Source organism: Carya illinoinensis, chromosome 4 (genome assembly GCF_018687715.1).
Source record: "Carya illinoinensis cultivar Pawnee chromosome 4, C.illinoinensisPawnee_v1, whole genome shotgun sequence".
Taxonomy (NCBI): domain Eukaryota; kingdom Viridiplantae; phylum Streptophyta; class Magnoliopsida; order Fagales; family Juglandaceae; genus Carya; species Carya illinoinensis.
Window position 1 is genome coordinate 33,751,192 of NC_056755.1, and position 16,072 is coordinate 33,767,263.

The window sequence follows — 16,072 nt, forward strand, 5'->3', positions numbered from 1 at the left end:
CGGATAACTGCCCGGATTTTGAAATCCGGATCCGGATCCGGATCCGGTTATGGCCGGATACCAGGATCCGGGTCCGGATGCACACCCCTATTCCTACATGATGTTCATTGTATAATTATTCTTCCAAATTAACTGAATATAAAAGTGAGGTATTGGTACGTAGCAGATAGAGTTCTAATTATTGGAAGGAAAATAGAAAATGGAAACTACGTACGTACCTCTCATCCTCAGCGGTACGAGTAAAGTAGTTACTGTATTATGTACATTTTGTTGAAATCAACCCAAGTGTGAGTGTGAAATGAGTTTGAGTTTGCAGCCACCAACTCATGCTCACCCACCGGCCACCACCACCCACCACCACCTACCATTGTTAGGCCACCCACCCTCTCCCAAGTCAGAAGAAGCTGCAACAGGTGGGCTGCTCTTCTCCTATAAATAGGAGAGAGCTCTGATATAAAAATGCAGTGGATGAAGAGAGAAAGAGGGACGTGAGAGAGAGAAATAGAATTTTGTAGAGTGTTTTGTAAATCTCGTACAAATTCTATAAAATAGGCTCCAGTGGACGTAAGCAATTTGCTGAACCACTTTAAAATTGTTTTGTGTGATTTTCGGACAGGCCGGAGGCACAACAATTGGTATCAGAGATCTGGTTTGAGCTGTCTGAAAATTCATGTTGCTCAAAATCAATTTTTTACAACTCCAGGGTGTTCCTCGCGTCGAAACGAATCCGTTGCCTCAAACGGAATCGAAAACGGAGGTCGGAGTAGCCCACACGCACCCCTAGAAGGTCCGCGCGTGCATCTGCTGTTATCCACGTGCCCCCACGCGCACACAGTGCTGAAGCGCGTGTAATACACGTGCCAACTCACGCCCACTTGCACTGTGTAGCGCGTGCATCCCACGCGCCAGACAGATCACAACCGTCCGTTTTTCAGATTCATTTTCGGCTTGATCTAAGCCATTCGGAGTCCGATTTCAGCAATCAAATAGTGCTTTCCTACTATTTGGATCGTTCCGGACTCATCCGTACGGTTAGAATTTTGAAATTTTGAGTCTAAATTTTTTAAAATTCAAATGGAAGGATCTGGAAGAGATAGGAGCTCTGAACATGCCAGTAGCTCGGGACGTCGGTCCACTGTGTCAAATGCTAAGTTTGAAGTTGAAAAGTTTGATGGAACAAGCAACTTCGGCATGTGGCAGTGTGAAGTCATGGATGTGTTGATCCAACAAGAGTTGGATATTGCGTTGGGAGTAAAGTCAGATGATATGACTGATCAGGGTTGGAAGAAGCTTAATACTCAAGCTTGTAGTACAATCCGATTATGCCTTACCAAAGAACAAAAGTATTTTGGTCATGAGAGAGACAGATGCTAGGGTACTTTGGCAGAAATTGGAAGATAAATTTATGAAGAAGAGCATTGAGAGCCATTTGCACTTGAAGAAGAAGCTCTTCAGATTCCAATTTCGTGAAGGTATTTCAATGTCTGAACATCTGAATAATTATAATCAAATTCTTGCTGATTTGTTAAACTTGGATGTTAAAATCGAAGATGAAGATAAGGCTTTACTACTGTTGAATTCCTTGCCTGATACATATGAGCATTTAATTACTACTCTATTGTATGGGAAGGAAAAGATTAGTTTTGAAGATGTATCTAGCTCTTTAATTAGCAATGAGTACCAGAGAAAAGATAAACAGGTACACCAAGATACATCAAGTGAAGCACTAACAGCAAGAGGGAGATCACAGTCAAGGTATCCCGGAAGGAGGAAAGGTTTTCATTCGAAAACCCGGGCCACATCACGTGGTTCATCAGTCGGCAGAAAACTCGCCAGAGACGAGTGTTCCTTTTGTCACAACAAAGGACACTGGAGGAAGGATTGTCCCAACCGAAAGGGACAACAGTAGAATCAACCCAACACAGCCAATGTCGTGGACAGAGATGACGAGTCAGATTTTGCCTTGGCAAGTTCATCATCTATTTGTCGTTCCGATGAATGGATTATGGATTCCGGATGTACCTATCATATGTGTCCCAATCGGGACTGGTTTACTGACTTCACAAAAATTGATGGTGGAGCAGTACTTATGGGCAATGATAGTGCCTGTAAGACTCAAGGAATAGGTAGCATTAGGTTAAAACTGCATGATGGCAGCGTCAAGACTCTGACAGAAGTTCGGTATGTTCCAGACTTACGGAAGAATCTCATCTCACTGGGATCTCTGGATTCAAAGGGATTCAGAATCGCCATTGAAGACGGAACTCTCAAAGTACTAATGGGAGTTCGGGTGGCAATGAAGGGTTTGAGGCGAGGAAACTTGTGCTTCTTGCAAGGAAGTACTGTTGATGGAAGAGCTTCCACAGGCTATGAGAAGCTAGATGAGACTGATGCCGACACCACCAGTCTTTGGCATATGCGTATGGGACACGCAGGAGAAAAAGCTTTGCAAACACTGGTAAAGCAAGGCTTACTCAAAGGTGCCAAGACATATAAACTGTTTTTCTGTGAGCACTGTGTATTGGGGAAGCAGAGGCGGATCAAGTTTGGAACCGCAGTACACAATACACAAAGAATTCTTGACTATGTGCATTCCGGTGTTTGGGGACCTACCCAAAATGCATCTTTGGGAGGTAAACATTGGTTTGTAACTTTTGTTGATGATTATTCTCGTCGTGTGTGGGTGTATATGATGAAGAATAAAGATGAAGTGCTGAAAATCTTCCTTGATTGGAAGAAAATGGTTGAGACTCAGACCAGCAGGAAGATCAGGCGGCTCAGATCTGATAATGGAGGTGAATACACTTCAGACCCCTTCATGGAAGTATGCCACAGAGAGAGAATTGTCAGACACTTCACGGTACGAGGTACACCGCAGCAGAACGGTGTGGTAGAACGAATGAATCATACTTTATTAGAGAAAGTGCGATGTATCTTGCTGAATGCTGGATTCAGTAAACAATTTTGGGCTGAAGCTATGACCTATGCATGCCACCTCATTAACCGACTACCCGCAGCTGCCAATAATGGGAAGACACCCATTGAAATGTGGAGAGGTAAACATGCTACTGATTATGATCTTTTACACATTTTCGGATGTCTTGCTTACTATCATGTTAAAGAAAGTAAGCTTGATCCTAGAGCCAAGAAAGCAAAATTCTTGGGCTTTAGTATCGATGTAAAAGGGTATAGACTCTGGTGTGTAGAGTCCAAAAAGGTAATCATCAGTAGAGATGTTACATTTAACGAATCTGAGATGCTTAAGTCACATAAGCATAAAGATTCCAGTGAAGGCAGCAGTGATGGCGAAACATCAGATGATTCACAGAGTGTGAAGTTTATTTCAAAGAAGTTGGGAAAGCATGGACAAGATGAGGTTGATAATCCAGTCACAGTACCTCCAAGTCAACCCGAGTCAATAGCAACCAACAGACCGAGACGAGAGAAACGTGTACCGATACGTCATGCAGACTATGTGACATATGCATTACCAGCTGAAGGGGGTGAGATCCCAACCACTTACAGAGAAGCCATACAGTCCAGTGAACAAGTTAAATGGACAAAGGCGATGAATGAAGAGATGCAGTCTCTTCACCAGAACCAGACTTGGGAGCTTGTGCCGCTTCCAAAAGGAAAGAAGACAATTGGTTGTAAGTGGATCTTCAATCAAAAAGATGATCAAGTTGCTAAAAATGGAGTGTGATACAAAGCTAGGTTGGTAGCCAAGGGCTATGCTCAGATAGAGGGAATTGACTACAGTGAAGTATTCTCTCCTGTTGTGAAGCATTCATCCATTTGGATATTATTAGCTTTGGTTGCACAATATGATCTTGAGTTAGCACAGCTTGATGTAAAGACAGCTTTCTTACATGGTGATCTGGAAGAGGAGATTTATCTGCCTCAACCAGAAGGATTCAAAGAAGCTGGCAAAGAAAATTGGGTATGCAGTCTGAAGAAGTCTCTCTATGGCTTGAAGCAGTCACCTCGGCAATGGTACAAGCGTTTCGACCGCTTTATGTTGGATCTGAAATACACTCGTTGCCAATACGATCATTGTGTATATTTCAGAAAACTTGCAAATGGATCTTTCATTTATTTGCTTTTATATGTAGATGATATGTTAATTGCATGTAAAAGTAAGGGGGAGATAGATCGCTTAAAAACTCAGTTAAGTAATGAGTTTGAAATGAAAAATTTAGGAGAAGCATGAAGAATACTGGGGATGGAGATCAGCAAAGATAGGGTGAAAGGTACAGTTCACCTTACTCAGAAGCAGTATCTGAAGAGAATACTGCAACGATTCAACATCGACTCGAAGACGAAGCCGGTGAGTACTCCTATGGCCCCATATTTCAAGCTCAGTGCATTGCAGTCTCCTAAAACCGATGAAGAGCGGGACTAAATGAGGAATGTCCATATGCAAGTGTTGTTGGAAGCTTAATGTATGCCATGGTGTGTACACGACCTGATATCTCCCAGGCCGTTAGCTTAGTTAGTCGCTATATGCATAATCCTGGAAAGGTTCATTGGCATGCGGCTAAGTGGATTCTACGGTATATCGCGGGGACCGTAGATGTTGGTTTGAGGTTCGAGAAGAGTGAAGATAGTCTAGTAACTGGATATGTTGACTCAGACTATGCAGGTGATCTTGACAAACGTCGATCGACAACTGGTTATGTGTTCACTATGGCTGGAGGACCAGTTAGTTGGCGATCAACTTTGCAGTCAACAATTGCACTATCATCAACTGAGGCTGAATACATGGCTGTAACAGAAGCCGTGAAAGAAGCTATTTGGTTACAGGGATTGGTAACAGATTTGGGCTTTGAGCAGCAAGAGGTTACCGTTTACTGTGACAGTCAGAGTGCAATTCATTTGGCCAAGAATCAAGTATATCACTCTCGAACAAAACATATAGATGTCAGATTTCACTTTGTACGTGAAATATTAGAAGAAGATGACATCAAACTTCAAAAGATTGACACTGAAGATAATCCAGCAGATATGTAGACGAAAGTCGTCACAGGGATCAAGTTCCAACACTGTTTGGATTTGATCAGTATTGAACACTGCTAAGCACCCTCGGGTGCATTGGAGCGTATTCGATAGCAGAAGTCTCTCATGTCAAAGAAAGAGGTGCATTTATTTGAAGAATGAATCAGTTTGTAAGCATTCTGGTATGGCACACTTGGGTGGAGGGGGTGATTGTTGAAATCAACCCAAGTGTGAGTGTGAAATGAGTTTGGGTTTGCAGCCACCAACTCATGCTCACCCACCACCACCCACCACCACCTACCATTGTTAGGCCACCCACCCTCTCCTAAGTCAGAAGAAGCTGCAACAGGTGGGCTGCTCTTCTCCTATAAATAGGAGAAAGCTCTGATATAAAAATGCAGTGGATGAAGAGAGAAAGAGGGACGTGAGAGAGAGAAATAGAATTTTGTAAAGTGTTTTGTAAATCTCGTACAAATTCTATAAAAGAGGCTCCAGTGGATGTAAGCAATTTGCTGAACCACTTTAAAATTATTTTGTGTGATTTTCGGACAGGCCGGAGGCACAACACATTTTATGCAATCGAAATGTTTTCTCATCTTTTTAATTAATTTATCTCTATTGTTTTGCTCCCTTTTATAGAAATTAATTTGATTTTCTTATTTGGGTGCGAATTTCGTGCGTCATATGTTTGTTTCCTTTATATATATATGAAGGATATTGCGAGCTATATATATATGATCGAGTGAATGCATATATATGTCGGTACTGGCGCTGCCATTTTTACAACATAAAATTACGTGCTGATCATTCCCTTCCACAATCATAGCTGAACAAGCGCCAAAACTTCGTATGCGGCAGATGCGACGACGATTAGTTTTAACGGTCAAAGCTACAGGACCAGGACTGGTAATTTTTTTTTTTCTTCCTGATCTCTGACTGCATCTATATATATATAAATAAATCAAAAGGAATATATGGTGGGGGGCATTGGCAGACGAATTGATATATACACACATCATCATTCTAATATTCATGCATAATATTGCAATTTTGAAGCAATAATATTCATATACTGCATTATCCAAATAAAATGTGACTATGTCTGACATATATATATATCTTGTACATATAGAAAGTGGACGAGGATTACACTTTCTTATATGGATCCACCAACAACGGATGGAAGGACCAATTTCTTGCTCAAGTAACTAATATCATTCGCGATTTGGCCATAAACCACCCAAAAATAAGCATCAGAACACAGGATGCATTGAAATTAAGCAGGGGGAAGCTGAAGCCATTCATGCTGAAGCATTGCAGTCTCTCTTCAAAAGTGATCGTGGTTATGTTGAGCTCCGCAAAGATTCTCGAATCATAGTTGGTGATTACGGGACGACAATTGTTAAGGTCTTGGAGAAATTTGATGACTGGAAAGGGTCCTTGAATCAGTTTGGTTTTGGTGATCGTTTCAAAGATTACTAAGATGAAAATTTTAAAAAGAATTAACCTTACATAATATTGTTGCATGGAAAGATTTCCGTATTCCTAAGTGAACTGTTTGGCTGTCCTTGTCTCGTAGAGGCACGACCAAATTATAACGATATGCTTAATTATTGTCATCAATCTTTAATAATTTGCAACAATGTCGCTGGTCTTATTTATATCAAAGTTTGATATGCAATATTTGCAATAAATGGGCACCTTGATTACGCTGGTAATTTGCTACCGATACTTTTCTTTATGTTTCTTTTATAAAGAAGACGGCAGGCCCAATTTTATTGAAGTAATTTGTTGGGCGATAACACAATTTGTTACTAATAAAAAAACTTGGGAATTACCTAACTTTATCCCGAAACCCAAGCGCGGTACATTGGTAGAACTACTTAAAGGATAAAGACTAAACTATATGCAACCTCAAAGAAATAAAAAACACTACTTGTAAAATTTAGCACGAATTCATACAAGGCTTGTGATTCTGTGAAGAGAATTGAAAGGAAATGAACTAAAATTATGAGTTACCAACGTCACCTTACCTTGCCAAAATTAACTCAACTTCAAAACTCCATTTCCGATAGATATTCTATGATGCAATCTGCATCAAATGCTTATATATACATACATATATATATGTATATATATAGGAAAACTTCATATTCATAAAACAGAGACATTATAGAGAATGTTTGTGATACTCCGTATTTACGTGTATTTTTACTGAAGGATTATCTAGATTATTATAATTAGTAGTTCTCTTATTTTAAACTAAACATGTTTTTGTTGTATTGTTTTATGATTTTTTTTAAGCTGTGAGATTTAAATAATGTATTTTCTTGATATTAATAATTATTTCGCATTTAAATTACTCTCTAGTTTGAATTATTTTATTGTTGGGCTTTAACTATTTTATTTTATTAATATTGAGTTGTAATGTTTTTATTTGGCTTTTACTTATTTTATTGTGCTCTTTATTTTAAAGTAGCTTATTGTTAGATTTTATTATTTTATTTTACTAAGTCACTGCGTTTAAATTATTTTATTTAACTTGCCGTTTTAAAATTTATTTTCGTTGGATCAGTTTTGAGACCCTGAGTTGAAAATGTTGGATCTCATTTATTTTCACTTCTTTTTTCTTTTTCCCTTTCCTTTTTTTTTTCTTCTTTTCTTTTTCTTTCTTCTTCCTTCTTCCTTCCCTGTATTTCTTCCCATGCACGAGCCTCCCCCTCCTTTTTTTTTTCTCTCTCCGTTCAGTTTAGCCTTCCACACCAACGCCGTGCGCCGCCGTGTACCTCCTCGCCTAGCCCACCACGTTCCCCTCACGCCGGCGAGCTCACCCATGCCAACCACCACTCCCCACGCCCCCTCTTTCTCTCTCTTGGCTGTGTATAGCCTGATTGAGCTTACATTCACTGCGCCGTAGTGTGCCATTGTCTGGCGCCACCACCACTGCCATAGCTTCCCCTCCTACCGGTCAACATCCTCCACCAAGCTCAGCCCCTAACTCCCAATCGTTTGCTCCCACGAAGCCTACGACCCCCCACAGTTTTCTCCTATTTCCACCACCGTCGCTGGCCACCGCACCACCACCAACGGCTTGCCCATCCACCAGTGACCTCTCCTATCCATTCTCATGCCCTACCGTTGCCTATAGCCACCACACTCTCCCTCACTTTCCCACGGCCTCTTTTCCTCAAAGTTGGCCGATCTCCTTTGTGTGCTGCCACCCACGGCCACCAACCACCACTAGCCTCCATGAGCTATTCTCTTGTGATACCCTATTTTTACGTGTATTTTTATTGAATGAGTATTTTAATTTAATTAAAATATTAGTTCATTTATTTTAAATCATCGTATTTTAATTGGATTTATTTAGTGGTGAAATTTATTTTGTAGAGCTTTCTTAATATTAATTATTGTTTTGAGTTTAAATTGTTGTTTAATTTATTTTAGTTTGTTTTTGGATTTAAAATTTTATTGTTTGTTTTTATTAGTTATTTATTATATTTTAGCTAGATATTGTGTTTAAATTATTTTATTCAATTTGTAGCTTTTAAAATTGCTTTTGTTGGATTAGTTTTTTGACTCCAGAAGTGAGGATTGGACCTCATTTATTTTCCTTCCTTTTTTCCTTTTTCCTTTTTCTTTTCGTCCTCTCTATCTTTTCTTTTTCTTCTTTCATTTTCTTTTTCTTCTTCTTCCCCTGCACTCCCCTCTTCCCACGCGACCAGCCCCCCCTCCATGTCGTTTTCCTTCATCTGCCCAGACCTGCCACCGGTCGCCACCGTACGGTGCACCACCCCCACTGTTCGACTCCCCTAAGCCACCAAGAGCCACCTTTAGCCGCTGTGGGCTCCTCCAAGCCGCACTGTTTTACCCTCATTTCGCTATCGTCGTTTCACCTCCGGCCATCACCTCTTCACAACTTCATCACCGACCTTTTGCCATCCTAAACCATCCATTTCCGGCTTCGATCCATCACCGGAGCAGCCTCCACAACCTCACTTTCTGTTTTGAGCTTTTCGGCCTTCCACCGTAGTTTTCTCTGCCACCCATGGCCAACCCTCACTTCCACTAGCTTCATAAACACCTCTAAGCCATTCCCTATCAATCTCAAGGCTTGGTTCGTCCTCATTCAAAAGTGGATATTTTACAACCCACGGCCACAGTGTTTTTACATTGTTACGTTGCTTTTTATACGCCCGTTTTAGCTCATTGATCCTTCAGAAATTATTATATAGTGCTGTAAGTATTTTTCAAACTTTCTTTTAGATTTAAATATATTTTTTTTAACAATAAATTGTGATTGGTTGGTTGCAGGATTGAGTCCGAGGAGTCAGAGATCGGATGGATTTGAGGATAGAGTTACTTATATTTGGATGATGTTTGGTTTCATGTCATACATTGCATAGTGCACGATGTTCATGTTTGTAAAATAAAAACAGGATTTTCATGTAATTGCATGCATGTACATGCACTACAAGAAATTTTATTTTTAGGGACAAAATTTCGTAGAGACGAAATTAATTTCGTCCCTTAAAGTACTTTTCTTAGACCAAATTTTAATTTTGTCTCAAAACATGGAAAACCGTATAAATCCATTCGAACCAAAACATAGTAGTTCGAACTGGAGATTCTGAGACGAATTAGGTCGTCTCCAAAAATCTATACCGTTCAAACTAATTAAATTTAATTTGAATAGAAAATTAATTAATTCGAATGCAATATTATTTGTTCGAATGAGTATTAACGTGTTCAAACGATATTATTTAATTGAAAAGATATATTGTTAAAATTGTAAGAATACATATTTTTTCTATTAATTTTTTATCATTTCCAAAGTAAATAAAAAGTCTATATATTATATATTATGATTTACAATGAATTAAAATATTTATAAATTCATAAATTAATTTTATGTAATTAATTTAAAAATATTTTAGTTAACTAAATATTAATTTAAAGATAGTGTCATTTTTTCAATTATCGTGAACACTAATTATAATGAGAAGAAAATATAATTAACAATAAAGAGGCTAGCAAACACTAAAAATAAAAACTATACTGCATTAATTACATTCCAAAATGATTTAGACGTTCTATACAACATAAAAAAATAAAAAAATTACTAACAATATTTATTTATTATATAAATCAAAATCCTCCTATAAAGTTTGCAAGCGTCCTTCTAGGTCCTTAAGCTTCTCCATCATGGGCTGAATGAAGTCCCTCAATAAAATGTCACAGTGCTCCGCCAATATAGCTCGTGCCTCATCTGGAGTAGCCCCAACAGGGTGTCTCTACATAGGGGCAGCAGCAGTAGAAGCTGGATCAGTAGGCGGAGGCTGATCCTGTAGGACTGCACGAGTCTTCGACAAGTGACCCTTGCTCTTACTGAATGTGATCTTGTTAACGAGCCCCATTTGTGGCGACCTCCGCTCAGTCAAAGTCACTATAACCCCTGAATGGAGTAAGAGGTTAGATATCAAAAGTGCAAATGGTAGACTACCTCCACCCGAATAGCGTGACTCTGTGCGAGTGCGGTGGAAGAAATATAATGCCAGATCAATCGGCTCCCCCTGTGCTAACCGTAACAAAAATCTGGCCCGCTCGATCATGAAATCAGTCTTGTGTTTTTTCGGATCAATGTTATACCCGACAATCAAATTAAGCATTCTGAAAAATGCTATACAGTCGGCCTGTCGGATCACTTTACTGCCATCATATGGAGGAGCCTCAGGGTCTCGCACTAGGTCACGAACCTGATCGTCTGTGAGACCATCATCAGGTACCTCATCACCGCTCTCACTATCATCCGAGCTAGCATCCAGCTCTGTGGTTTGTACATCCGGAGAGGGCGATGAGGATGCGACTATTGTGTCCTCTCTAGATGGTGCAGTCACTACTCTCACTACTGCTCTCGCTTCTGCTACTGCAGGATAGGCACCGGGCTCTCGCCGCAAATCTAGAAACTCAGCAATAACGCGGGGAGAGAATATAATACTCACTCCCCGGACTACTAAGTTATAGCATAGAGCATCACCAGACTGCTCACCTATGGCACAGTAAAACTCACCGACCATCTCAGGATATGCTGTGCCCCTCTGTCGACAGATCAGGGTCCATCCACGATCGGTGATGATGTCATGTATACTCTGCCCCTCCCAAGTGAGGTCACGGAATTCACCTAGAATGATCTCCCACTCAACTAGTATAGGCCTGACGACTGGCTGAGAAGACGCTGCAGAGGTACTTTCGACTGTCTGGGGTTTGGAACGTTTTCTTCCGCTGCTGCTTGCCATTAGTATACTGTTGATGTATAAAATATATATGTGATCTAATTAAAGTGAATTAGAGGAATGATGATGTTGTGCTGTCATGTTTGACAACTGCTTATTCGAATGGCCTTTAATTCCATTCGAATTAAATTATATTCATTCGAATGAAATTTAAATTCATTCGAATGAACATAAAATTAATTCGAATGAGCCTAAACTCCATTTGAATAAAATTATATTCCATTCGAACGAATCTAAATTTAATTCGAATGGACTTGACTTTAATTCGAATGGAATTTATATTCATTCGAACGGACCTGAGCCAAACAGACATGTCTGAGTCGACTCAGACCCGAATCGACACATTCATTTTTTCACAAGGAATCCAATATTTTAATTGGTAGAAATGATTTAGGAGTAAATCCCTATCATTTCTACCGATTATAGTTGTGTCATTTGGCCCCAAAACAACAAAATGGGGTCGGATTGATTCAAAATCCGACCCCCCCAAAACTAACCAAAAAACTAATAAAAATAAAACTCATTTAACCCATACCTCTTGTTCTAGGAGATTTGAGGAGTTGGTCGGAGTTGGTGGCGGCGTTGTGGCTACTAACAGCAGAGGAATCGAAGAGTAAGTTCGAATGAGAGGAGACACGAAATGAATGGAGAAGAAACTGGTTTGCGGCTTAAATAACATAATTTCATTCGAATGGACATATAATCAGTTTGAACTAAAAGGGTATAAGTTCGAATTAAAAGGGTATAAGTTCGAATAAATTATATAATACTTCATAAAAATATATATATAAGTACAAGAGGTAAAACAATACGTTTTATATTAGTAATACTAGTATTAGTACTAATAAAAAATTTCTCACTAGTATATATAATATATATTAGATAACTATATATATTATAGTATAGAGTTTTATACTAGTTACTTATATATATTGTAAGTAACTAGTATATATATATATTGTGACGCCCCCAAAATCCCCATGCCCGAACACGGGGAAATTGAGACGTCCGGATGGTGACACCCCGGGTCACCATCCCATCGACGGGTGCCGAGTGTGTGCAAGGCAGCAATTGTGTACAGAGAGACACGCAGCGGATAAGAAAGTCATAACTAAGTACCAGAATTTTTCTTAACGTAATACAAGCTGTTTAAAACATACATAGATAAAATATTACAAAACACAAATGCAGTTTTAAACAAATAAAGAGATAACATCAGCAACCCGGCGGAGCCGCATCCTCGGGCTCAGCCTCTTCCTCCTCCTCCTCAACTCCTGCACCAAAAGCTACGGAACCACAAATGGTTCCGCAGGTAAGTAAAACCCCAAACACTACCAGATAAAAACACATATAACTCAAACAAGATGCATGAAACATGCCCAATGCACAAAGCCCAAAATCACCAGTTTTCCACACACGCCAAAAACCCATATGACCCAAAAACATATCCTTTCCGAAAAACATGCCAAAAGTCACATTTGGCCCAATATCTCGCCGGAAGTCCATCCGGCCCAATATCTCACCAGAAGTCCATCTGGCCCACGCCAAAAGTCACATTTGGCCTCATAAACCATTATCCAATTTTAACCGTATGCACCATGACCTCCCCTAGGAGTCATCCGCACACCCTGGCTCCAGTGTCACACCGCAGAGTACCACCACGCATGTGACACCTAACAAGCGATGCCCAGTTCCGCGTCCCGCGCGTGCGTAGCCAAGCATCCTCTAGCCCTCGCCAGCGAAGGGCCACGGAGTCGGTGAGTAGGGCGATGCCCGGTTCCATGCCCGGCACGTTCGTAGCCAAGCATCCCCTAGTCCCGCTCCCGTCATCTCTCTCGATAACTCAGGGGACATCACTCAGTTTATTCCGCTCCCGAGTGACCAGAGGAGCTCCACCGAGATAATAACCCATCCCGGCTTGGGCTCGTGATACACACGCACCCGTAAAACCAGTCACACCAATACACAGGCTTTTCACACAATCCCACAAACACACGTGCATGCACCATGAAATGCCAAATCAATGCATATTAAAATAATCCAACAATATAAATCAATAAAACAAGTAACTCCAGCCTCCATCCATCCGACCCCCGAAACTCCTCGGACTCAGTCCGGAATCAACAACCAACAACAGATATTTATGGAATGAGCAATATATATTAAAATCTGAAAATAGGGTTTGGAAAATACTTACAGCGCTATACGGCAATTTTAGAAAACACGAGGCGCTGCAAACGGCGGAAAAGCAGCAACGTCACAGTGAAATTTCACTGTGGCCGTGGGTCCGAAAAACCCACTTTTGAACGGGGACAAACTAGGACACGGGATTGATAGGGAATGGTCTAGAGGTGGTTGTGAAGCTATAGGAAGTGACGGACGGCCGTGGGTGGCGGCGGAATGGCCGGAAATGGCCGAAAATGGCAAATCGGAAAACAAGCTCGTGGGAGCTGCTCCGGTGGTCGATGGAGGCCGGAAATGGGTGGGTTAGGACGGCAAGGAGTCGATGATGAAGTGGTGAAGAAATGGTGGCCGGAGGTGGAGCGACGGCGGCGGATCGGAGCAAAATCCGTGCGCCCTTTGGAAGCTTTTTCCGGCCAAATGGCCGGCCGGTTGGGGGTGGGTTTTGGAGGGAAGGTAGACCGGAAGGAGAGGAAGAGAATGGGACCGGTGGGAGGCCGAACGGTGGCCGGACGGCGGCGGTAGGGCTTAGGGAAGGTGACGCCGGCGTAGGGAGAGAGAGAGAAGAGAGAGAGAGCACGGGGGGGGGTGACCGAGTCGAGCGGGAGAGAGGAGAGAGAAAAGAAAGAGAAAAAAGAAAAAGAAGAAAGAAGAAAAGAAGGGAAAAAGAAAAAAGGAAAAAGAGAAAAAGAAAAAAAGATGTGAAAAGAAATGAGGTCCAGTCCTCACTCCGGGAAAAAGAAACAAACCGCCAAAAAGATTAAAACCACAAAAACAACTAAAAGAAATAAAACACAACCTCAAATAAATTAAAATAAATTAAAAACCGACTTTAAAAACGCAATTAAAATAAAATAAAATATCTGATATATTAATTAAAATAAAAACAATTATTTCAGCGAAAATACACTTAAAAGCGGGTCATCACATCCTCCCCTCCTTAAAAACAATTTCGTCCTCGAAATTGCAAGATCACCACCAACTTAAACCAAGCCAGACAAACGCACATGAACCAACTGAGACCAAGATTAAAATTACATACCTTCATCATTCAAACAAATATGGATATAGCTCCCTCATGTCCGCTGCTCGCTCCCAAGAGAAGTCTTGAGCTAACGGATCTCCCCAAGCCACTTTAACCAACGGTATCGTCTTGGACCTCAATTGTTGCTCCTTCCAATCCAAAATCTGCGACGGAACAACCTCGTAAGTGAGATCCGGTTGCAACTGAATACCTGCTGGGTCAACGAAACGTGGCTCTTGCTGCCCAAAGCTCTTCTTCAGGGATGATACGTGGAAGACATCATGAACATCCCCAAAATAATCCGACAAAGCAACTCTATAGGCGACGGACCCTACTCTCTCCAGAATCTGAAAAGGGCCGACGTACCTCGGATCTAGTTTCCTTTTCTTACCAAAATGCTTAACACCTCTCATGGGAGAGACTTTAAGATAAACCCAATCACCAATTTCAAATGACAATTCTCTCCTCCTGGTATCAGCGTAGCTTTTCTGGCGACTCTGAGCTGCCGCCATTTTTTCTCTGATGATCCGGACTTGGCTTTGCATTTCCTGAATTATTTCGGGTCCAATTACCCTACTCTCCCCAACTTCATCCCAACACAAGGGCGACCTACACTTTCTCCCATAAAGAGCTTCATAGGGAGCCATCTGAATGGTCGCATGGTAGCTGTTATTGTAGGCAAACTCAATGAGCGGCAAATGATTTTCCCAACTCCCTTGGAATTCCAGGGCACAAGCTCGCAACATGTCTTCCAGAGTCTGGATGGTGCGCTCTGACTGGCCATCTGTCTGCGGGTGATAAGCAGTACTGAACTTCAACTTAGTACCCAAAGCTGCCTGCAAACTCTTCCAGAACTGCGACGTAAACCTCGGGTCTCGATCCGACACTATACTCTTCGGTACACCGTGTAGTCGCACTATCTCCTTGACATACAAACGAGTCAACTTACCCAAAGAGTCAGTGTTGTTAACAGGCAGAAAATGAGCACTCTTCGTTAACCGGTCCACAATCACCCAAACAGAATTCTTCCCACTAGGCGTTCTCGGCAAACCCACTACGAAGTCCATCGTGATATCATCCCATTTCCACTCAGGAATTGGGAGGGGTTGGAGCACACCTGCAGGTCTCTGATGCTCGGCCTTTACCTGACGACACGTGTGGCATTTCTCCACATATAAGGCAACGTCCTTCTTCATTCCATCCCACCAGTAATTTTTCTTCAAGTCTCGATACATCTTTGTACTGCCGGGATGAACTGAATACGGGGCCGCATGAGCTTCCGCCATGATTCGTTCTTTGAAATCTGAGTCCTTCGGGATCACTCTGCGATCTCGGAACCGAAGTACCCCATCACTATCCATGCTATAGTGCAACGGCCCTCGAGATTTTCGGACTCTTTTCCTGATGTTCAGCAGCTTCGGATCCTTTCTTTGGAGAACTTTCAATTCTTCAAAATCGGTTACCCGAATGTCCAGAACCGAAGACAAAATCTCTACTTGCTGCGAACTCTCTATAAGGAGCCTTCTCATCCCATAAAGTAACGAATCCATTTCTGACGGTTCGGCTTCATCCTCCAAAT